At 41.0% G+C, this 24,828-nt stretch overlaps 1 protein-coding gene and 1 long non-coding RNA gene across 10 annotated transcripts in view; both read left to right on the forward strand.

The window, feature by feature from the left end:
* LOC109403214 (protein alan shepard) overlaps positions 1 to 24,828 on the forward strand; it is a 789,956-nt gene that overhangs the window by 597,324 nt on the left and 167,804 nt on the right. The window lies entirely within an intron of this gene.
* On the forward strand, positions 420 to 1,390 carry LOC134287273 (uncharacterized). Its single transcript, XR_009997176.1, has 3 exons — positions 420 to 548; positions 625 to 856; positions 919 to 1,390. It is a non-coding gene; the product is annotated as an uncharacterized LOC134287273 (long non-coding RNA).

Raw genomic sequence — 24,828 nt, forward strand, 5'->3', positions numbered from 1 at the left:
TAGTAATAATTTGTTCATTACCCGCATAGAAAAATACAATTTGGTATAGAATCCAAACAGTAAATTCCCACTAACGGTTGTGGTTACTTCATCTCAAAGAGTTGATTCTTTGTTGACCAATATGAAATCCAAAGCTCAAGATTGTAAATAACAGTTTGCTTAATACATATCAATAAGTAACAATATGTTATGGAGTCCAGGCTATGTTCAATTATATACGAATTTGAGCTGATAGACTGTGAGATCACACCATATCAAATGGTCGATTCCATGTTTTACAAGCACACTCATACTTGTACATTTCACTCTATATATATATGTTATAACATTTTTGAAACCTTCTGACAAATTGTTGCGTGCCTTTGTATTCGTGAGAAAAGTCCCTTTCCAAATGTTACGCGCCTTTCGCTAACTTCATCGCCGTGCATGACGTCGTCAAAAAAAAAAATCGAGGCGATCCTCACAACGGCATCCGCAAACCGGTGAAATCCCGACGGAAAATCCACCCCATCCGGAGGAAAACAACAAATCGAGTCGTAACATTGAAGGTAAACTTCTATAAATACAATCCATTAATTTTATCGGCATCTAATCCAATATCTCCCGTTTTGCTGTTTCTTGTAGGTGGCGGATCCAGAAAAAAACGAGAGCGACCGCTGCGGCCGCCGAGAAGTTCGCATCGACGAGGTCGGCAGGATCAATACAGCGAAAAATCAGTCCTCGGAGCCAGCGACGGAATCCGCAGAAGCCGGAAAACTACAAGGACAGGAGCTCCGCACTCGGCTGCACTGGGTAGAGACACCAAGAAACAAAAACAACAAATTACTCGGCTCCCAATGTTGACGGAATAACAAAGGTAAGTTTTTTATTGTGCAAAAAATACTTGAATGTAATTTCCATTTCATTTTTGTTTTGTAGGATGTGGAAACTCAGTATTCGGACTATGGGCCCCTTTACAACGATGACCCGCGTCCCACCGATGGGGCAGCACAAGCAACCCAACGACACCACCGTCAATCCGGATACAAACAACCAATGGAATCTGGACCAGCTGTCGAATGCCTCCACTGAATCGACCGTCGAATCGGCTATGCAGGTCAACACCATCGAGGCGGCCGTTCTGGTACGCCCACCGCGGCCACGACCATGACGACGGCTCCCAGCAGCAGCCCCACTACCATCAGCCCACGATGCTCGAACAGCAATGCCAAGCCACAACCTCTGCGACCCCACGGGGTGGACGCAATCCAGCCCCGACCACCCCTCGCCTCGAACAAACAACAACCAGCAGCAAACCCACCTGCACCAACGCATTAAGTGGGGACAGATCACCGAGCCATCGCAGGGACCAACCGAATCATCGGACGCCAGTACAAGTATAAAGTACACGTCCGGATGCAGCGGGTCTCCACGAAGAACGCCGATCCCGAGAATTGCATCTTCCAACGGAAACCATTCAAGTTGAAAACCCTGCAGCCGGTGAACTGAACCACGCCACGTCCGCCCGTGAAGAAAGTCCGTAAACCAACTGGCACAAAGTGCGCAGCAGATAAGCAATAATTGAGAAATGAATAACTTGTTTGCAAAAAGTGTTACATATGTTTAATGTTTAAATTATACAAATTTTATATTAATTACACAACTCAGATAAAAAGTTCATGCTTTTTTGTTATCAAGGCAATTAAGCTGTAATGCATGATTATACTGCGTATACAAAGCAAGCATTTACATAAGCACCAACAATTTTTTAAGATGATTCAAAATAGAAAAGCAAAATAGTTTCACATTCAAATTATAAATCTAAAACTCAACTTTATTACCTGATTAAGAGTAATGCATGCTATGTGTACACAGAATATATGCATGCATTACAGGTTGAGCTGCATGGTTATCTTCAAGGTAAAAATACACGAACAATACAGTGTGCTGTTGATTTAAGCATACAGCACTATAAATGAACATTTTCATTTGATGTTAAAATTTTCTGCCACATATATAGTTTAACAATTTTACAACAATATATCTTGCAATTATCGTTGCAAAAAATGAACAATATAATAACAACTTGGCTTATCATATTGCGAAAATTTTGTTCGAGAAAATCGTCGATTTTTTATTGTAACCTAACTTAACAGCCTATTCGTCATATTGTGGAATAGCCCATTACAATTTATCATGTGGTATACTACAATATAATAACACTACGATTTGAAGTGATGGTGGGTATTATGTCATATTGTTGGGGAATAGTGGCTAGTGGTTGTGGACAACATGTGGGACAGTACGCATTTTGTTCACAACTATGCGGGTAGTTTTTCAACCCCCATTACGTACAGACGTGTATTATTCCAAGAGGTTATTGGTCCAGTAAAGTCAAAAACGGTGCAAAACGGTGAGTCGATAAGGAGAGCGTCCAATATAGCTGTGGTCCTCACAAGTTCCTACCTCATGCTTCCACGGGTCAAGCGATGACAAAGACCGCCAGCTAAGAGTTGTGTGCTTAGCTGGTAGTGCAGCCTGGGCACTGTTGTCCTTCTGACTTCAGCTAGATTGAGGAGGTACGATCCGAGTGTCTGTTCACCAAGGAGGTGCGGCTCAAACAGCGTCTGTTCTGGCATCCAGCGGCTGAGTAAGAAACGCTGCACCACGCCCAGCTAGATCCAAGGTGGTAGCCCCATCAGCGTGGTCGTCCCAGTGTTGGTTGGAACGTTAAACAGAACTGGCACGATGGCCCTCCGGCGAGACAGGAGTGTTGGCGTAGGCCCAATAAGCCACCCGTAAAAATCCCCATTGCGAATAACATAGGAGAAAATACGACTCGATACAATCGGCAAAGACCCACGCGACGAAATAAGGACTACGATTGGAAACTTGGAACATGGAATTGCAAGTCACTAGGTTTCGCAGGATGTGACAGGATAATCTACGGCGAACTACATCCCCGCAACTTCGACATCGTGGCGTTGCAGGAACTTTGTTGGACTGGACAGAAAGTGTGGAAAAGCGGGCATCGAGCGGCTACCTTCTACCAAAGCTGTGGCACCACCAATGAACTGGGAACAGGATTTATAGTGTTGGGCAAGATGCGACAACGTGTGATCGGGTGGCAGCCGATCAACGCAAGGATGTGCATGTTGAGAGTTAAGGGCCGTTTCTTCAACTACAGCATCATCAACGTCCACTGCCCACACGAAGGGAGACCCGATGACGAGAAAGAAGCGTTCTACGCGCAGTAAGAGCAAACATACGATGGTTGCTCGCCGCGTGACGTGAAAATCCTTGTCGGCGACATGAACGCGCAGGTAGGAAGGGAGGAAATGTACAGACCGGTAATCGGGCGAAACAGCCTGCACGCCATATCGAATGATAACGGCCAGCGATGCGTAAACTTTGCAGCCTCCCGTGGTATGGTAGTCCGAAGCACCTTCTTCCCCCGCAAAGATATCCACAAAGCCACCTGGAGATCACCCGACCATCAAACAGAAAACCAAATCGACCACGTTCTAATCGACGGTAAATTCTTTTCGGATATAACCAATGTCCGCACATACCGCAGTGCGAATATAGATTCGGATCACTACTTAGTCGCTGTATGCATGCGCTCAAAACTTTCGACAGTTATCACCACGCGTCGAAGTCGAACGCCGCGGCTCAACATCGAGCAACTTCGTAACGTAGAAGTGGCTCAAGACTACGCGCAGCAGTTAGCAGTGGCCCTACCAACGGAAGAGCAGCTTGGCGCAGCCACACTTGAAGTTGGCTGGAGGGACATCCGATCCGCCATAGGTAGTACCTCGGCTACAGCACTAGGCTTCGCGACTCCGAATCACAGAAACGACTGGTACGACGGCGAATGTGAACAGTTGAAAAACGAGAAGAATGCAGCATGGGCGAGAATGCTGCAACACCGTGCGAGAGCGGATGAGGCACGTTACAAACAGTCGCGGAACAGGCAGAACTCAGTCTTCCGGATGAAGAAGCGCCAGCAGGAAGAAAGAGATCGCGAAGCGATGGAAGAGCTGTACCGCGCTAAGGACACACGAAAGTTCTACGAGAAGCTGAACCGCTCGCGCAGAGGCTTTGTGCCACAAGCCGACATGTGCCGAGATAATCACGGGAATATTCTCACGAGCGAGCGTGAGGTGGTCGAGAGGTGGCGGCAGCATTACGATGAGCACCTCAATGGCGACGTTGCAAGTACCGAAGGTGGCGTGGTAACAGATCTAGGAGTATGTGCACAGGACGAAAGACTTCTGGCCCCTGACCTTCAAGAGATTGAGGAGGAGGTTGGCCGGTTGAAAAACAACAAAGCCGCTGGAGCAGATTAACTACCGAGCGAGCTTCTAAAATACGGTGGAGAAGCACTGGTGAGAGCACTACACTGGGTCATTACCAAGATTTGGGAGGAGGAAGTATTACCGGAGGAATGGATGGAAGGTATCGTGTGTCCCATCTACAAAAAGGGCGACAAGTTGGATTGCGGGAACTACCGTGCGATCACACTACTGAGCGCTGCCTACAAGATACTCTCCCAAATTTTATGCCGCCGTCTATCACCGATTGCAAGGGAGTTCGTGGGACAATATCAGGCTGGATTCATGGGTGAACGCGCTACAACGGACCAGATGTTCGCCATCCGCCAGGTGTTGCAGAAATGCCGCGAATACAACGTGCCCACACATCACTTGTTCATCGATTTCAAATCGATCGAGAACAGCTATGGCAGATTATGCACGAATACGGATTCCCGGATAAACTGATACGGTTGATCAAGGCGACGATGGATCGAGTGATGTGCGTAGTTCGAGTATCAGGGACACTCTCGAGTCCCTTCGAATCTCGCAGAGGGTTACGGCAAGGTGATGGTCTTTCGTGCTTGCTGTTCAACATTGCTTTGGAGGGTGTAATAAGAAGAGCGGGGATAAACACGAGTGGGACGATTTTCACGAAGTCCTTTCAGCTGCTTGGTTTCGCCGATGATATTGATATTATTGCTCGTAAATTTGAGACGATGGCGGAAACGTACATCCGACTAAAGAGTGAAGCCAGGCGAATCGGATTAGTCATTAATGTGTCGAAAACAAAGTACATGATGGCAAAGGGCTCCAGGGAGCAATCACCGCGCCCGCCACCCCGAATTCATATCGACGGTGATGAAATCGAGGCGGTTGAAGAATTCGTGTACTTGGGCTCACTGGTGACCGACGACAACGACACCAGCAGAGAAATTCAGAGGCGCATTGTGGCAGGAAATCGTTCTTACTTTGGACTCCGCAGAACTCTACGATCGAATAAAGTTCGCCGTAACACGAAGTTAACCATCTACAAAACGCTGATTAGACCGGTCGTCCTCTATGGGCACGAAACATGGACCCTACGTGCAGAGGACCAACGCGCCCTTGGAGTTTTCGAACGGAAGGTGTTGCGTACCATCTACGGCGGAGTGCAGATGGAAGACGGGACTTGGAGAAGGCGAATGAACCATCGCGTCCATACCGCGAAAATCGGGAGGCTACGGTGGTCGGGTCACGTCATCAGGATGTCGGATAGCAACCCGACTAAAATGGTTCTCGAGAGTCATCCGACCGGTACAAGAAGACGTGGAGCGCAGCGAGCTAGGTGGGTCGACCAAGTGGAGGACGATCTGCGGACCCTACGCAGAGTGCGGAACTGGAGACAAACAGCCATGGGTCCGAGTGGAATGGAGACGGCTACTATGTACAGCAGAGGCCACCCCGGCCTTATCCTGATCGGTAAGTAAGTACTTTTGCAGTTCTAGACTTCTAGACGCTAGTCAAAACCAATCTCTAGCAGATTACCATGAGATTATCCAAAAACGGATCGTATTTTGGAATTAATACTGTTAAGAGAATATCAATAAAAAAAACATGATGATATTAAAATTTAAAACAGTACATTTGGTGTCTGGTCAATGGAATTTTAGTCTGCCTATTTTTTTTTCCTTTCTATTGTTTCAGACAAACTCTGCAGGAGACTTTTATAAGGAACTTCTGAAGAAATTCAAATCGAATTTCATCCATTCAAATACGAAAACTTTTAAACTTTTTTTTTAACTTTTCATTAGATTTCATTCATTACTCATCACTCACATCTCTCCAGAAGTTTCTTCTGAGATTCTTCGAGAACGATTCAGTGATGCCCTCAGGAGATTAACCAGGAATTCCTCCAAAAATTATTCAGTGATGCCTCCAGGAGCATCATTGACTATTTTCAGAAGATCTCTCAAAAAGATCTCGACAGGAGTACCTTCAGGGAAAACTTCAGGAGTTCCTTCAGACTTTTTCCGGGAGGAGTCAGGGATGCCTCTTAGAGATGCATCAGAGATTCTCCAGCAGATCATTCAGGGATTCCCAGAGGAAGTTCTGCAGAGGTTGGTCTGAGATTTCCTTCAGGAATTCCTACAGGACTTTTTTTGGGAACTAGTCCAGGAGTTCTCTTAGAGATTCCTCCAGGTGACCCTTCAGTAATTCCTATAAAATTTCAACAAGGGATTTCTCCTAACGTTCGCTCAAGGAGATCCTTCAGGAATCACTCCTGGGGTTTCATCAAGGGTTCTTACAGGAATTCCTTCTGGCATCCCTCATGGAATTTCTTCAAGAATCCCTCCTGAAATTCCTCCACCGATTCCTTTTGGAATTTCTTCGAGATGCCTCATGCAAATTTCCCAGAGATTCGTACAGGAGTTCTTTCAAGGATTGCTCCAGAAGTTCCTTCGGTGATCTCTCCAGGAGTTCATTCAGAGTTCTCCCTAATAGCTCCACGAAGATTCATGGATGCCTCCATTTGTTCATTAGGAATTTCTTCAGAAGTTCCCTAAGCTATTTCAACAGGAGTTCGCTCAGATGTCCTTCCAGAAATCCCTTCAGAGATTCTTACAGAAATTATTTCGGGAGTTCCTTCAGTGATTCCTCCAGGAGGTTCAGAGATTCTTGCAGATGTTGCTTCAGAGATTCCTCCAGAATTTCTTCAGGGATTCCTACCGAAGCTCCATCAGAAATCACTCCAGGAGTTCCTTCAGAGAATCTTATAGGAGCATCGAAGGATACCTCTAGAAGTATTTAGGGATTCCCTCAGAAGTTTACTCAGGGATTCCTATATAACAGTTCCCTCAGGATATCCTTAGGGGATTCCTCGAGATTGTAGATTGAGATTTTTCTAGGACGACTCACGGATGTCTCCAGGAGTTACACAGCTAATCGCGTTCGGTAATTTTTACCTAAATCTCAACCGCTGAGCGTTCGGTGATGAATTTTTACCGAAATTCTGTAAAAAAATACAAAATTTCGGTAAAATGTTATCGTTTATCTGTCAAACTCTAACGAAGTTCAGTAGAAGTTGCAAGCTTTACCGATTTGTTTTTCTGTAAAACAAACTTAACGTTTGAGATTTCGGTAAACATTACCGAAGTCGTTGATTTGTTCTTAGTGTGTATATCAGAGATTTCCACAAGAGGTCATACAGGAATTCCTACAGGAGTTTCATCAAGGAATCTGGTAGAAGTGCCTGCAATAATTTCCTTAGGATTATAATCAAGAATATCTCAAAGATATTCTTGAGGGAACTTCCATGGACTTTTTACATGTATTTTTCAGGGTTTCCAGGATTTCCCTCTGGAATTCATCCAGTGGTTCTTTAGAGGATACCTCTTGCAAATCCTTCCTCCTACCCGAAAAAATGCCATTTGGTCAATTCTCGCTGAGACCGGCCCACCATTTACATCTTGTCTTCAAACATGTTTAAGGTGGCGATTTTCTGAAAGTCCTCGCTAAAAACTGAGGAAAATGCATTTGGTTACTGAAATTGAAGGGCCCCCGTTAGTTAGAATCACAACAATTTTTGCAGATCCCTCGATTTTGGTCAAACGGTGGCTCATTTAAACCGTTACAACTCGAAAGTTTCTCACAAAAAAAAAAACCCTCAAAACTAATTGTTGTTGGAAAGAGGAAAGATAGAGCTACTATTTGCAATTATAAAAAGTTGGGTCGACCATATTTATTTTGGCCGCCATCTTGGATTTTTATACCAAAACATATTTTTCACAATGATGGCAACCACCGATTTTCAAAACTTTTGCATCAATTGAAAGCTGAGACATTTATACATAACATATCAAAAAATTTGAGATGTCTTTTTCCTCTTTCAAAAGTTATCTGCCGTTTTGTAAATTAAGCCACGTTTTCTCCATAAATTCCCCCCATCAATTTGAGTAACCAAATGCATTTTCCTCAATTTTTAGCGAGGACTGTCAGAAAATCGCCATCTTAAACATTTTTGAATACGAGGTGTAAATAGGGGGCCGGTCTCAGCGAGAATTACCCTTTGGAGAATCCGCTGAAAATCCTTCGACGATTCCGCCTGGAAATCCTTCGGAGATGCCTACCGGAATTCCTACGGCAATTCCCCCTGGAATGCCTGCAGAAATTTCTCCTGTAATTTCTTCGGAGATTCCTCCTGGAATTCCTTCGAAGATTTCTCCTCGAATTCTTTCGGGGCTTCCTCTTGGAATTTCTTCAGGGTTTCTTCCTAGATTTTTTTAGGGGTGTCCTCCTGGACTTCATTTAGAGATTCCTCCTGGACAATTTTCGGAGATTCATCCTGGAATTCTTTCGGGGATTCCTTCTGGACTTCCTTCATACACTCCTTCTGAAATTCTTTCGGAGAGTTCTCCTGATATTCTGTCGTGGATTTCTCCTGAATTTCCTTCGGGTTTCCTCCTGGAATGTATTTGATGATTCCTCTTAGGATTCCTTCGAAGGCTCCTCCTTGATTTCCTTCAGGGATTTCTTATGGAATTTCCACAAGAGTCTTCCTGATTTTCCTTTCGGGTTTCCTTCTGTAATTCCTTTGGAGATTTTTCCTAGACATCTTTCGTGGATTTCTCCTGGAATTCCTCCGGAGAATTCCTCCTGGATATCCTATGGGGATTCCGCTTTAGAATTCCTTCTGGATTTCCTATTCCAGTATTCCGCTTGAAAATCTTTCGGAGATTCCCCCAGAATTCCTTCAGGGCTTCCCCCTGGGATCCTGCTGGGATATCTCCTGTAATTTCTTCCGGGATTTCTCCTGGAATTAATTCAAAGATTCCTCCTAAAATTATTTCGGGGATTGCTTCTTGAATGCTCTGGGGATTCCTCCAAAAAATCCTTCGAGGATTCCTTTTCAAATTCATCCAGCGGTTCCTCATGGAATTCCTCCGAGGATTTTTCCTGGAATTCCTTTGAAGATTCCTCCTGGATATTTTTCGATGGTTCCTTCCAAAAATTTTTTGGGGATTCCTTCTTGATTCCCTTTGAAAATTCTTCCTGAAATGCCTTTGGGGATTTCTCCTGGACTTTTTTTATGGATTCCTCTTCAAATTCTTGGAATTCCTTCGATTTTCCTCGGAAATTCCTCATGGAAGTCCTTGAATCCCTCACAGAATTCTTCCGGGAATTCCTCATGGGGGTTTCTTCTGAGGAGTTCTTCCTTCGAGGATTCCTACTAAAATTCTTTCAGGGATTTCTCCTGATATTCCGTCGGGGATTCCTTCTTTCAATTTCTTTGGTTATTCCTCTTAGAATTTCTTCGGAGATTTATTTGGAATTCCTTCGGGGATCGTTCACAGAATTCCTCCGGGGATTCCTCGTCGAATTCTTTTGGAAATTCCTTCTAGAATTTTCTCAGGGATTCCTCCGCCTGATTTTTCCTGGATTTCCTTCTGAAGTTCCTCGAAAGCTCCAGTAAGAGATTTCTTCAGAAATTGTTTCTACAGCGATCTCTCTATAAGAAAGATTCTTGAAGATTTCTGCAGAAGTTCCTTCAGGGTCTCATACAGCAGTTCCTGCAAAGATACAGAAGTTTCTTCATGGATTCTTCCAGAAGTTTCTTTAAGGCTCATCCTGGAATTCCTTCTTAGATTCCTCCCTGAAATCATTCGGGAATTCCTCAGTGTAAATAGTGCGACCATATTATCAAATTGGATAGCTTCTGAAGATTCTAAGAAAACATAACAACAACTGTAGCAAAATGGACAGTGTAGTTCCCTTCATTAGCAATGTAAAAATGCAACATGCACTACACTAAGGATGCGGGTAATATCTGTTCTCACCTCGATTTTCGTGGAACTGTCGAAGCGTGCCTGCAAGTAGTTGGAGGGGCGCGAAATGAAGGTAGGGATCTAATCACTAGTCGCAGTGACGGACCCGAACAGAAATAAAAAAGGTATTCACTAAAACGTAATAGTTTGTGTCATCATAATGGTCATGAAAAAGCTCAGACTACAAACTCTAAAGCTTAATGGCAACTTCTTTGTTTTGCCAATGTTGACATTATGATCAAATTTTGATTACGCCGCCGCCGAGCAAAATAAAGTCGGCGCACAGGTCTACTAGAGAGAGCAAATCAAGCTACCTCTCGAGAATCTGTGGATATGCTGAGGATACATCCGGTCGCTTCAATCGCTCAAGGTTGTTCCGTGGCGGCCGCCAGTACTATACATTGTTGATGATGAAAAATTGTGGGCGCAGTTTGATCATTTGGAGCCACAAAAGGCCCGTGCGATCCCGTCTGCTGTGGTGATCTCCTGGTGCAACGTTATGGTAGGCTGCATTGGTAAAAGGGGTTCTATAACATTTACCCGAAAACCATTTACCCGAAAGACATTTACCCGAAAACCATTTACCCGAATGTAACATATACCCGAATGCCAAATACCCGAATGCGACATTTACCCGAATGCGACATTTACCCGAATGCAACACTTACCCGAATGCGACACTTACCCGAATGCGACATTTACCCGAATAGTTTATTACTTTGCACAAATTATGATTTTGTGAATAAAGTTCACTTATTTTGTTCAATTTAAAAAGTGCATGTATTATTTTGTATTGTGGATCAGAAAAGCATTTTGAAAATCAAGTTCCTCAAGAGCCCATTTTATCAAATTTTCCCTGAAATGATCTGCGATAGGAATTCACAGGGCATATGCTTGAATAAAACTCATAACTGCAGCTTACCTTTGTTATGTTAACACTGTAAGCGTTTACTCTAGATATTTACCCTTCTTTGATTCATATGCTGTTCTTTTGATAAGCAAAGAACAGTTTATGATTTAAAGAAGGGGAAATCTCTGTTTGTAGGCCAAATGGTCATAAGTTCGAAACGATTAGAAAACAGTCCTCGGAAAATCAACATATTATTAGAAAATAATATTTGATAGAAAAGTTTGCAGATTGTTCACCAAACAGAACATCCCATTATTAAAAGAAGGAAAAAATCTTAGATGTAGACTTGGAATCCATCACTCAATCATGTAAGAGTGTAGTTTAAGAGAACATCATATAATCTAAACAAGGACAAAACTTATATGCGTAACAGCTTATTCAATCAAAATTACAAAAATTAAGCTTATGAATGGCTTATTCTTCTATTGTACAGCAACAATATTTGTTGTGCAGTTAGTAGTTAGAACGCCAACAAAATATGCAGCAGTGTAACTCGAAAGAACAGCCTTTGAAGAGAAGAAGGGAAAATCTCCGAAGGATAAGTAATAGTTTGGCCACAAAACAACACAGTGATACTATGTCTGTTAAAGAAACTCTACCCCCTTACCCCGAATGCCATCATAACCTCGAATAGGACATTATTCCAAAAGCCATTTCCCCGAATGGGTCATCACCCCGATAGATAAGTATAATAGTTCCCTAAAGGATATAGGTAGAAAGATGGATTCACGGGTCTCCTATGGAGTTAGTAGTTCGTCCGCAACAAACTAAATAACATTTCAACTCCAACTCGAAAAAGTAGCCTCTTATGAAAAGAATGAATACTTTCTATGGAGAAATTACCAGTTTAGTCAGTACCAGCTGACCAACTCATCAACAGTTCACGGGTGGACAATGGAAATTCGAGAGAACAGCCTATTTTAAAAAGAAGGCAAATCTTAGAAGAAGTGGATAATACTTGCGGTATGGCTGCCAGTTTGTGACCGTGTATATAAGTAGCTAATTTTGCATTTTTTTGGGCGACCTCCTGATTGATTCGGATTGGCGTTCGGGCTAATTGGATGGAGCCGTAAAAGAACAGAATATCAACAAAAATCCTTTGATTAAAATAGCATTGGGACAGCCAGTTTAGTCCTGTAGCAGAGTGCTTGATGATCACTCAGTCTGATTATTATTAGGTCTAACCAAAGCCTGCTATATGATACCGGGCCATAACATATTTATTATTGAAAATTCATATGGGGATCAAGTACACATTTTTTTTTTATTTTTCGGGTAAATGTCGTATTCGGGTAAATGTCGTATTCGGGTAAATGTCGCATTCGGGTATTTGTCGCATTCGGGTATTTGTCGCATTCGGGTAAATGACGTTCGGGTAAATGTCATTCGGGTAAATGTCTTTCGGGTAAATGGTTTTCGGGTAAATGTTATAGAACCGGTAAAAGGTGCAACATAAATATGGATAGAAGAAGTGGAATGAAACGAGCTCACCTGTATTAAATATCGGGAGACGCAGTGTTATTCGGACATTGCACATTGAACAGACCTAATGTTTCATCAATCCATTCATCGCTACCGAAACCACCGTATCCATTCTGAGCGGAACCCATTCATCTACATTTAATCCACCCGTCCGTCGTAATAGGGCTTTCTCAGTGACTGATTTCGCCATTCTTAACCTCCTACATACAACCGACACCTACACAAATACCAATTGAAACCCATCAATGCCACGGCGGGCGGCGGTAGCATACCTAACGTTCCGATTTGGTCCACGCGTCACGCAGGCCGTGGCCGCCGTCGTCGTCGTTGTCGATATGTTCCCATTAATCACAGCTGTTCAACTCGTCAGTCTTCACCCATTTCATGTAGGTATTACACTCCGGTAGCTGTGCCTGAGTGTTCAATACAACTGAAGGTAAGTGCTGGGTGGGGTGCGAAATCCCATCCAAATCCTTTTCCGGCAAAGCGTTATCGACAAGCTCAACGACAGCGAACTGACGCGGCGCTGGTTCGTACCTACAACGAACGTCAACGCAGGAATAGCTTGGAATCATCCCGGTAAGTTATAATGGAAGCCGAAACCGCACCGCAGCACGCTCCAAAAAGCTTTCAATAGTCTGCGGTCGGTGACGATGATGATGGGACGGGGCAGGCAGAAGCCGTAGTCATCGACCGGGCGGCGAACTTCCCGAAACATATGGTGGCCAGGCCACACAACGCAATATCATCGCACCACACCATAGGAATTCGCAAAGCACGCTGCTGGTCGGGTATGGTTGTTGTGTTTCCGCCGTACGTCATCATCGATAATTTTTACGCTCATTGCTTCCGAAGGCTATAACGGGAGAGAAGCGCGTCGTCGTCGTCGGAGTTCTTATCAGACTTTTTTTTGCATTCCCAGAATAGCGATACATAACAGATTGGCTCACAAGTATTTAAAGCTCGAGTTATATAACGTACAGCAATTGGAAGAGGCGACGACAAGAGCGACGAAATCCATAAAAAAACGATTGGAAGCCGTGTGGAAGGGGCAAGTGATGCGACCCGATTTGCTAAAATTAAAGAACGTTTCGCGGTCATTAAAGTAATGAGACATTAGGCGGCATTATATGGCCATTTGAAGCAGATAACAGTATCTGTCGCAAGAATTAGATTTTCGGAGCTGTGCGACGACGAAACATCTACACGAATGTTATTAGCATGTAGACTGAGTAGATTATTGGTTGTAAGTACGAAAATGGTGAGCCTGAAACGGAAGAACCCGTTTCCGAATTCATGACGAAAAGATCATGAAATGTTAAGATATGCCACTACGAGTCATAATATCATGACGATATCTAAGATTTTCATAAATATTTCTTACCTTTTTATTTAAAAAACCTTGGTTGCCTAAACCGTTACGACAAATCTATTCTTATGTCAATATTTCCAACATCATGATACATGCTGAGTCATAAAATCATAAAACAGCGTCATAAAATCATCATCGTTATCATTTCTGTTTTTTTTGTGTATGTGTCAGATTTGTCTTCTAGAAATCGCTGTATAAAACAATAGAAGTACAGTTATTCTCGGTTGAGTAAATCGAGTACCCAAGCTATATGGAGTACTTCAACCCTAAAGGGGTTTCGCAATACATTGCACAACCCATTTAAACTATTTCGGATCAATCGCGACGGAACCACCATTTACTCAGTTTGTCCTTTTAAGCTAATTTAAGTAAAAAAAATCTCTGTTTTGCATGGTTTACTTCTAATGACTACTTTTCAACTTTCTTTGAACAATTAGTAATTGAACAATGATAGCTAATCCAACCTTTTCTCTTCTCTTTACAGGTGAGTTATGATGTTTTGTCGATTCGTTGTAGACAAAAAATATCCAGAAAATTGATGAAAGGTAAAGCAAAGAAAATTGGAGTGGACAGGTACTTATCCGAAAGACAGAATAACCTGGTGGCTTTAATTCAGCCATTCCATAGAAAAACGATATAGTGCATCTCCGATTGTCGTGAAACTTGGTGGGCTTGTAGTTCTTCGGAAATAATGAAACCCGTATTTTTTTATTTCGTCATTAGGGTGACCAATTTTCATATAGAGTGGTCCAAAAAATTAATAGCAGCCTGGCTATCTGAACAGAAGTATATTACCTTGCCATTACGCGCTGCTGAAGTGTTGATTGCATTCCGCACATAAGAGCAAAGATTGCGGATTGAAAAACGGTGCAGTGTCTACTAAGTGAGTAAGACTGATACAGCCTTAGCTCACGAGAATAAACACCAGCACCTGCTCGACCTTTGAGAAGGGAGTCATCAGTGTAACATACGATGCCGCCTGAAATACTTCTCTCAAGATATCCAGATGTCCACTCTTCCCGGGAAGGGAATTCCGTGGAAAATGTCCTATATGGAAAATTACAAGCAATTGTAAGATCACTCGGAGCAAGGACAACTTTCCACCAAAACTGGAAACAACGAGTTGTGTGTTGAACTGCGGTTCACAGGAGTTTCCTCTAGCAAACTGAGTAGGCAGTAAGTAATTTTGATTCACTTCGCCCTTTTGCCACCACACAAGACATCCATAAGCCAATATTGGACGAATAACAGTGGTGTAAATCCATTTGATATACATACTTGGGTTTTAGACTCCAAGTTGTACCAAAAGTACGCCGGCATTGCCCGAAGGCCATACAAGCTTTCTTGATTCTGAACTCAATGTGCGGTGTCCAGGAAAGCTTGGAATCAAGAATGACTCCAACGTACTTTACCTGTTCAGTCAGATCGATTTCAGAATCAAAGAGACGTAAAGGTTGAACGCCATTACGGGTTCGCTTTTCCGTAAAAAGATTATAGATAGATGTATTACTCGGATTTACCTAAAGACCATATTGACGACCCCAACCCTCAAGCGTTTTGCATCAGGTCGAAAAGGGTGCTGATGCACATACCCACTTACAATGTTAGGTATTCGTCGGCAAAACCATAGGTGGGAAAACCGCTATTATTGAGTTGCCTCAATAGCGTATCTGCTACGATATTCCACAAAAGTGGTGATAAGACTCCCCCTTGAGGGCATCCACAAACACTCAATTTCATAATCGCCGCTTGACGCAATGTCGAGAAGAGATGTCGGTTTTTGAGCGTTTGGTGAATCCAATTGGAAATCATTGGAGATACCATGACCCCGTGCGGCTTCCAATATGGCATCAAAAGGCACATTGGCAAATGCACCCTCGATATCTAAGAAAACACCCAAGCAGGACTGCTTTTGAGCGAATGCCTTCTCGATATCGTAAACAACTTTGTGTAAAAGAGTCACAGTGGACTTTCCAGATTGGTAAGCATGTTGGTTCACATGAAGAGGCACATTGGCCAGATGAACATCACGGATGTGATGATCGACAATGCGTTCTAAGCATTTCAGAAGAAAAGAGGTCCAGCTGATAGGTCTGAAGCTCTTTGCTTCTTCATACGACGCACGACCCACTTTCGGAATAATATCCCGCCTGAATTTGGGAATATAACCTGTAGCAAAACTCGAAACAAAAAGTTTTTTTTTTCAAAACAAGTTTGAAATAACCAAATACCTTCTGAAGCAAAATATGATAAATCCCATCTGCCCCAGGAGATTTGAAAGCAGCATAGCTATTCAGTACCCACTCAATCAATTCTAAAGTTATGATACTCCGAGCCGAAGCCAGAGAGTCATAACTGCAAGAAAAAGACAACAACTCGAAGATGTAATATCCACACATCCGGGGAAGAGTGTACTGAATGAACATTCCAAAACTTCCTCATCAGAGGAAGTTAAATCACCGTTTCGCCAACGAAGCTCGTTCACTTGAAAATCCTTAGAGGCTTCACTCAGACTGGAAACATTTGTACAAAGGTTTTTCCAGCCGGATCGTTCAGCAGACCGAAGGCCTTACGAGTCGACCTGAAAACCTCCGATCCAGCCGAACGTCGTCTGCTCCAACTCTTTGTACATTGTTTCGTGAGCTTCGCCAGATCAGAGTTCCACCAAGGGGTTCCTCTTGTGGTCTTCACAAACCGCAGAGGGCAAGCTTCTTCATAAGCTTCCATGATGAAGGCCATTGTAGTATTAACTTCATCATCTAAATCACTTGGAATGTCAATAGATGGTGAGCATCCATGAAATTTGGCCTCAACCAAATCAGTAAAAAGATCCCAGTTGGTTGACCGGGGATTCCTGAAACGCAATGTTTGCGAAGTAACATTCACATGTTCAAACAAGATGTAGCGATGGTCAGATAAAGATTCTTCATCTGACACATGCCAATTGGTCAGCTCGTGACTAAATCTGCGCTAGAGCAAAGCGTTATGTCTAATACTTCGTCTCTAGCAGATACCGTGAAGGTTGGGTGGTTGCCTATGTTAAGTAATGCAAGATCTGTACTACTTAAGTACTCTATCAAACTGGAGCCTCTCAAGTTAATGTCTGACCTGCTCCAGATGATATGATGAGCATTAGCATCACTGCCAACAATTAGCGGAAGGCCTTTTGAAGTACAGTATGCGATGACGTGTTTGAAAGCATCCGTAGGGGATGGTTCATCATGCGGTAAATAAACCGAATAATAGACGTATTTCCTGTTGACGTTTCCAACAGATACATCGATTGTGATAGCACATACACCTCTAGTGGTTAGTTCAGAGATGAATGTTGCAACGATTGCGTTGTTAACAAGCACACATGCTCGAGGCATGACACGTGAGTTTGCCATTTCATGTTTACTGAAAGTAGTAAGGTTTCTTAGATAGAAATTCGCCTTACGAAAGTAAGGTTCTTGAACTAATGCCACTTGGGCTGTACCAATTTGCATAAGTTTGCAAAGATTACTGTTCTTTTATGCTGAAGATTGATCTGAGCTATCCCAAACGTAATCACTACCCAAACTAGGCAAGATTAAACTCCTAATAATCAGCACAAAATAGAACAGAAACAATAAAACTAGATCAGTATCGATTTGGAAGCGCCAAAGGCGAGGATGCACAGAATACACGGTGTGTCTGGTAGAACAAAATTAATTTAAAAAAATCGGTATCGCTAAAACACCCACCAAATGAAAGCTGAAGGTCCCCTCTTTCATTTGAGACTAAAATGAGAAAGTTCTATCGGCGGGTCTAGAACAATTTTTTTTTTGAAAGAATATGATATTTTTCCTTTTTTTAGAAGAACACACACTCAGCGAAAAAAACTAGCGAAATTCATTGAAATACCTTATGAAAATTTGCTATAACTAATTCTTATGGATGACATAAGAATACCTTATGAAAATTGATCGTGCTTGCTATGACAAATTTCATAAGATAGACTTATGCAAAGAACAAAAAAATCTTAAAATGATGCAGACTGGATTCGATCCATGAACGTCGGGATCACCGAGTCCGTGTTTTATCCACACGGCTACCGACGCTTGGGAATACCATGTTGCTAAACATCAATAAAAGCCAAGCTGTGAGACGATTTAACGTCATAGAGTGACCTTATGAAATTCATCCGAATCATTATGAATTGTTTAAAGGCCGTTTCATAAGTTGAGCCTTATGGAAATCTTAAGGTTATTTGGCTGAGTGCATTAATGACAAAACACTGTTTTTCCATTGCAAGCATAACTTTCCGACGATATATTTTGTATATTCTGTTTATTTTTCTACCCATAAAAGCATAATAGTCCCATGTGAATGGGAAATCCAGCAGATGACAGTTTTGTGTTTATGGGCAGTTTGGTGAAAGTACTAGAACAGTGAGTATAAAATCGAGTTAAATGCTATTCCTTTGAATTCCAATTATGTGTTTGCATTTTATGACAGACACGAATACGTCTTTAGTGTCTGGTATTTTACTGGTACCAGCAGATCACCAATCGACCAACTTTTCAGCACATACCGACATTTGGTTCTTCAGATTTGTGCTCTTGAAATTTCGAGGTGTGACTTCTTCATACATATTATTATTCATACATATTATTATTCATACATATTCTTCTCAAACAGCTTCTCAACTTCAATGTGCGTCTGGAACTCAAGACACCTGTTTTCTTTCATCTTCTTACTCTTTTACTTCTCAGCGTAACGTCCCTACAGGGACAAAGCCTGCAACTTGTTCTATGAGCACTGTACTGCCGGTGGACGCATAATAATAGTCCCACGTGTAAAAACAGACAATCGAGAAAATCGCGTCCAAAGTTCAAAAAAGTAAATTGCCTCAACTATAACGCATAGGTACTGAATCGTGTTATAACATCGACCAATTTTGAGTTTGAGCACTATTTCTTGTTTTAGAGCGATTTGAATGGTCCATAGGATTTGCAATGAAACGTGATGCTTATGCGTCCACTTTTTAGAATGTGACAAATCGGCGTTGTATTTTTTCGACAATTTTCGGATCAAAATATCTATTTTTATTTCCCTATATGATAGTACAGTATGAATCATGTTCATAAGCTGCAAAATCTCAATATTTCCAAAAATGCACATGGAACATGCTTCCACCGGCAGTGTATGAGATATAATAAGAATAAATTGAATTGATCGATTTGTTTGAAATTTTTTTATTACATCTAATACAAGCACTTCCACAGTTTTTAACTAAAAACTTCTTTTGCCAATCACTATTTTACATGTGTATAGCGTGTGACTTGCACGAAAACACTGTATGCTCAGGAAAGTCGAGTAAATTTCATTATGAATATTTGAGAGCTTCATTTGATCAGCCTGATCTCTGGGTTTTGCCCGCAAATATTCAGCAATAGCAGCAACTTTATGAGAAGTCTGAATGATGTTCACCAAGTTTCGATGTACTTCAGCTTTAGTGCAAACAAGTTGCTTGCCTTTGATCATCTCCCTGTAGCATCTAGAAGACAACTGCAATTTCTTTTTGCGTCATCCGTAGTAACGCCGTAACTCCATGTAGAAGGTTTCAAATAATTATAATTGATTGATTTGATTTAACTTTATTTGAGAGACTTTCAGCCCTTGGCTGGTTCGTCTCTAGGTTTCAAATAATATTTAAACTCATAGAGAGTAAATCTAATGGGTAAGTATATTCTCACCATTGAATGAGATAAATTTAAATGAGAAAGTCCGGACTTTTTAGTGGGGTAGTACTAACTGCTATCTCTGATATCTTAAAAAAAAAGTTGTTATAACATCAACAGCCTGCAAGTAGAAACAAGAACAAGTTAAAACGTTTTCAATCCGTTCTGATTATTATGTATGTGCTCAGACATGTGTACTTTAATGTAAAACATGTGTACATGTCAATCACATTATATGCTATAATGTCACGATGCTAGCAGAGGATCAAACTATTGATAACCGACAGATTAGCACATTTTTCTTGGTACACATATATTGTGTAACCGTTAGACATGTAGCATTAATTATTATTTTTTTGTCAGTTGAGTAAGGCTACCTGTTTACAAAGATATATGGTTTCTAATAGTTTTTATGTATAATTACTCGTTATTAGACAATTTTGACATCTAACACATACACTGTTGTTCATCTTATCCCATCCGAAGGAGGTTTGGATTGTGAAAAGAAGATAACCATGTTAATTAATTAACCAATCGAGTTCAGTTCTAGGCCTACTGGCGATTGACTCCGTAGCTTGAAAGAATAGAAGCGCCCGTCTAGCGAATTGGGAGTCGTGAGTTCGAGTCTCATCGGGTACGTGGATTTCTTTTTTATAATTTAAATCTCAATTTGTTCATCGAGCACATGTTCTGTTGTTGGACTGGCAAACCAAAGGTTCAGAGTTTGAGTATCATCATTTTTATCGTATTTTTTATCATCATGCTGAAAATATCAACCTGCACTTAAAATGCAAAATAAACGAATCAATTCATTATTTCAATTTACCTGGCCTTGTCATCTTTTTCAATCGATGGCTGGTGTAGGGAAAACGCATGCATCACTCCGGCAGAACTTTTATGCTTGCATAGTTGAAAATCGAACACGCTGCCGCTAACTAATTTATTTCTCAATCCGTAATTCGCCCCTTACTGAGTAGCTGGGTAGCGGATCACATCCCCTCATTAGAATCATATAATTTTCCGTCGTAAGGTTAGCGTATTGAATTGTAGAAAAACCGACTCTCACATGTCGAAAAAAATGCATTCAAATTTCGTAAAAAGTACGATACTCAAACTCTGAACCTTTGGTTTGCCAGTCCATTGCCTTACCATCTGAGCCAATCCTCACATTCTACTGTGATACATTATACGTCACTTTTGTTAAAGCAATGTTTGCTTGTGCCTACCTGTCACTTGAATCAATGATCAATCATCGCAATCATCAAGAAAAAGCAAAGCTACTATGTTTGATTATTCTGTCTGCCAACAGTTGCTTCAACCCCAGATATCAAGAAACTCAGGAAAGCTTCCACTTTTCGATTTATGTGATTTTTTACGTAGATCGGATAAGAAAATGATGTATGGCAATATTGTTCAGTAAAATGTGGGTAATTATTTAATGATTTGGTACTTTTTATAAAAGTTGTGTGTTTGAATTTCGTAGAACAAAAACTGTTGAAAAATGTAACTTTTTAGGTTACTTGCATGACTGAAAATCGAAAGAATATGATCAAAACATTCTCCGATCAGCACATAATGTTCACAAAAGTTGTAAGGAATAGAAAAAACTTTCATTTACTGGCGGCCGCGATATTTTATATGGCTTCTAGCCTTCATGGGCATTTTTTAAAGGTGAAAAATGACCAAAAAACACATTTTTGACTTGAGGCACCTCGAAATCTTCACCAATTTAGCTGAAAATTTGACCAGAAGTTTGTTTCAGCATTAGAATTAAGATGTGGGGGTGACTGGCTGAATTCGAGAAATTTCATTTTTTATGAAGAGGTCTAGTGCACATGGATGTCAAAGCATTTTCAACAGTGTAATTTCCCACGTGGCTTGGTCAGCCATAGCGAAATCAAGAAATTGAGATTTAAATTGCATCATCAAAAACTTTCAGTTTTCAGAAATGCATTACATTCAAAATGTTGTACCCCGTGATCCGAGCTACTTTGATGTATTTTCTATTTTTGTTGACATTACTCGGCCTACTTCAATCGAATTTTTTTTAAATCATGAGACACTGTGAATAAAAACTAAGAAAATTGCAGCCGCAATAACTTCTTCCACATGTATAAAAGGCGAAGTTTATTTGTACATATGCCTAAATTCTGCTGAAATCCTATTTCAACTGGCTAAATTTTTTGTTTTTTGCACTAAGCAACATTTTTTAAGGGAAATTTTGAATATATACTGCCGATAATCGCATAGTTGACGTATCCGCCATTGACAATGTCAGCACTCACAAGCTAATATCTATCAAATGTGCATAATTGTGACCAGCTTTATTCAATAGAGCACAAGATATAATCACTAGCTAGATATCAACGAGAAAAAAAATCATAAACTTTTCATTAATCTTTGTTAAAATTTCAAAAGTGTGTTGAAAACTACAGTGGCGCTAACGTCAACTATGCGATTATGGGCAGTATATTTGACCTGTTTACTATTTTAGAAGGACAAGTTACTAATGAGCGACCGCATACAAGCCCATTTGGCTACACTCAAGGTTGAAAAAGTGAAAAAACACAAGTCTCAAAGATAATAATATTTGAAAAAAAAAATTGTTCTAGACCCGCCGATAGAACTTTCTCATTTTAGTCTCAAATGAAAGAGGGGACCTTCAGCTTTCATTTGGTGGGTGTTTTAGCGATACCGATTTTTTTAAATTAATTTTGTTCTACCAGACACACCGTGAATACATTGTGTAAATCGCGTAATGCGACACCATATAGTTGATAATGTAAACTAACCAATGCCAATGGCATCTTCCTAATGCCGCCCTTATTCAGCGGCCCGATTGTCTCGGAAAAACTCAAGGTCACCGCGCAGTAAGGGCAAAATACTGTGGAGGTGTGGAGTGAATCTGGTGTGATGGCTACAGCACGTGACAATCACGCCTAGGACCTGGGATCGAATCCCACTCCCGACATACTCACAATATGTGGGTTCTTGCTTCGGAAGGGAAGTAAAACGAGGGTCCCGAGATGAACTAGCCTACGGTTAAAAATCTCGTTAACACAGACAACAAAAAACTGTGGAGAGTGCCCAAGTACTCCACAGGCTCCGTTTGCGATTAGGTTTTATATGACCCCCCTAACCAATCATTCCTAGGCACGGTAAGCATAAAGCCGCATAACACCTTGAATTAGGGGTCACCTGATTAGCGGACTCCTACTGCTGGAACAGGCGGTCCGTAGTGCTATTCTTAGCCAGTTGAACTAACCGCTACCGAACCTACACAGCTATCTAGGCTAATCGGGAAAAGAAGTTAATATTGGTGATCAACTTCATATGGGCCCGAGAAGCCGGCAAAATTAATCATATTTGTAGCTCACTGTCAAATTTTCAACTCAATCTACCAATGGAGAACAAAGTTACAGCATGTCGAAGTTGGCCATGTTATATGAAAATTGGCTTTCACTGCTATTTTTAAGAACACAGAAATTTCTTGTTTGCCGTGTGGCAGCATCATCAGCATTTTCGGGATGGTAACATAAGGCTAAATTTCAAAAGGCTAAATGCACAAAAGGCTGAATACGAAAGGCTGAAATTAGGGAACTGTAACATAAGGCTGAAATTACAAAAGGCTGTAAATTGAAAGGGCTGAAAATACGAAAATTCATATATAAGTTACAGTATTTTTTCCTTTTTGATTTACGCCCCAATTGAGATAAAGCCTACTTCTCAGCTTGGCCTATCGTGTAACAGGCACGAAGATACTTGTGTGGGGTGAGTTGGCAACAGCGTGTGCCACTCTATATTATACTAGCTGTACCCGGCAAACTTTGTCTTGCCTACTGCGTTTTTTGACGTTTCAAGTTTCTATCCAAGACCAAGTCCCCGGTCACAAAGTGTATGGAAGATCAATTTTCAAAAACTCTCAATTTTTTCATGTTTTTTGCCTCATAAACCTTCCTTGGGTGAAAACTAACAGAACAAAACTAAGACGACCAAAATTGGACCTTCCGTTCGCAAGTTATGCGCGGTCCCACGTATGCCACTGCATTTATATATATATATATATATATATATATATATATATATATATATATATATATATATATATATATATATATATATATATATATATATATATATATATATATATATATATATATATATATATATATATATATAGATAGATACTCAGATCACACACGCACACGCTGTTTCCATCTCACCCCACACAATATTCAATGCCAAAGGGAGTCAAGAAAATTTTGACACGAAACAAAGTTCTTGGCCCGAACGCGAATCGAACGCGTAGCCCTTAGTTACATTTAGTTTTTAAACTGAGCTTAGTGAGCCCCTTCCTGATGTAGTGTAGATGATGCATACCAACGAACACAAAAAGGTACTAAAGGTATTTATATAGTAATTTTTTCCTTCTTTAAACATGAGCTATTCTTTCGAGTCATGCTGTTTTGGAGATTGTTGTCATTATGGCTGTTGCGGGAACACAGAGGAGGGGAGGTTAGGGTCGATTTTTTTCTAGCAAACTCCAAGTTGTGGGTGCGAATCAGCTTTAAGCTGTGGATTATTTATTCACATTAGTTGTAGGAATAGTATTAATAGTAATAACTTACAAAATTCGGTTTAACGCATGTTAGAGTACAGGATTTAGCCTCTATGTTCTCGTTGTTCGTTTTCCATCACTATTCTACAAAGTTCACATTAGATTAAGCATATTTAGATTTAGAAAACAACTGTGATCATCTGCAGAAACTTACTGTGATAATAACTAGGTTTAATTCAATTGGACTTGACTGTGTAGTATAACAATTCAATTAGTTTATACTTAAAGCACTCAGATAAACTGACTAGCTGTTTAGCCTTCTTAGCAAACTCAATTTTACCAGTACAAGTAAATCATACACTTCTGCTTTGTCATTCCGTTGGATGACAGTTTAGGCTAAGAAAAAGGCAGTTCGTGTGTGTATTGATTCTGTAAGTCTGTTCCAGTGAAAAAGCGGGCAGTATTGTTATCAACAATGGCTACTAACAATATCATCAGAGAATTTCCCTTCTTTAAAATATATGCTATTCTTTTGAGAAATTCTGTCTTAGTAATAAAGGCATAATGTATTGTATTGAACACAATTCATAGGATTATGACCAGTCGTAAAACTTTCTGATACAGAACAAAGTAACTAAAGCATGTTCCCCCAAAATGGGTTAATTTGGCCAACCATGAACTAGAGGACGGTAGGACGATCAAACG

Source organism: Aedes albopictus, chromosome 2, assembly GCF_035046485.1.
Source record: "Aedes albopictus strain Foshan chromosome 2, AalbF5, whole genome shotgun sequence".
In the NCBI taxonomy this organism is placed as follows: Eukaryota; Metazoa; Arthropoda; class Insecta; order Diptera; family Culicidae; genus Aedes; species Aedes albopictus.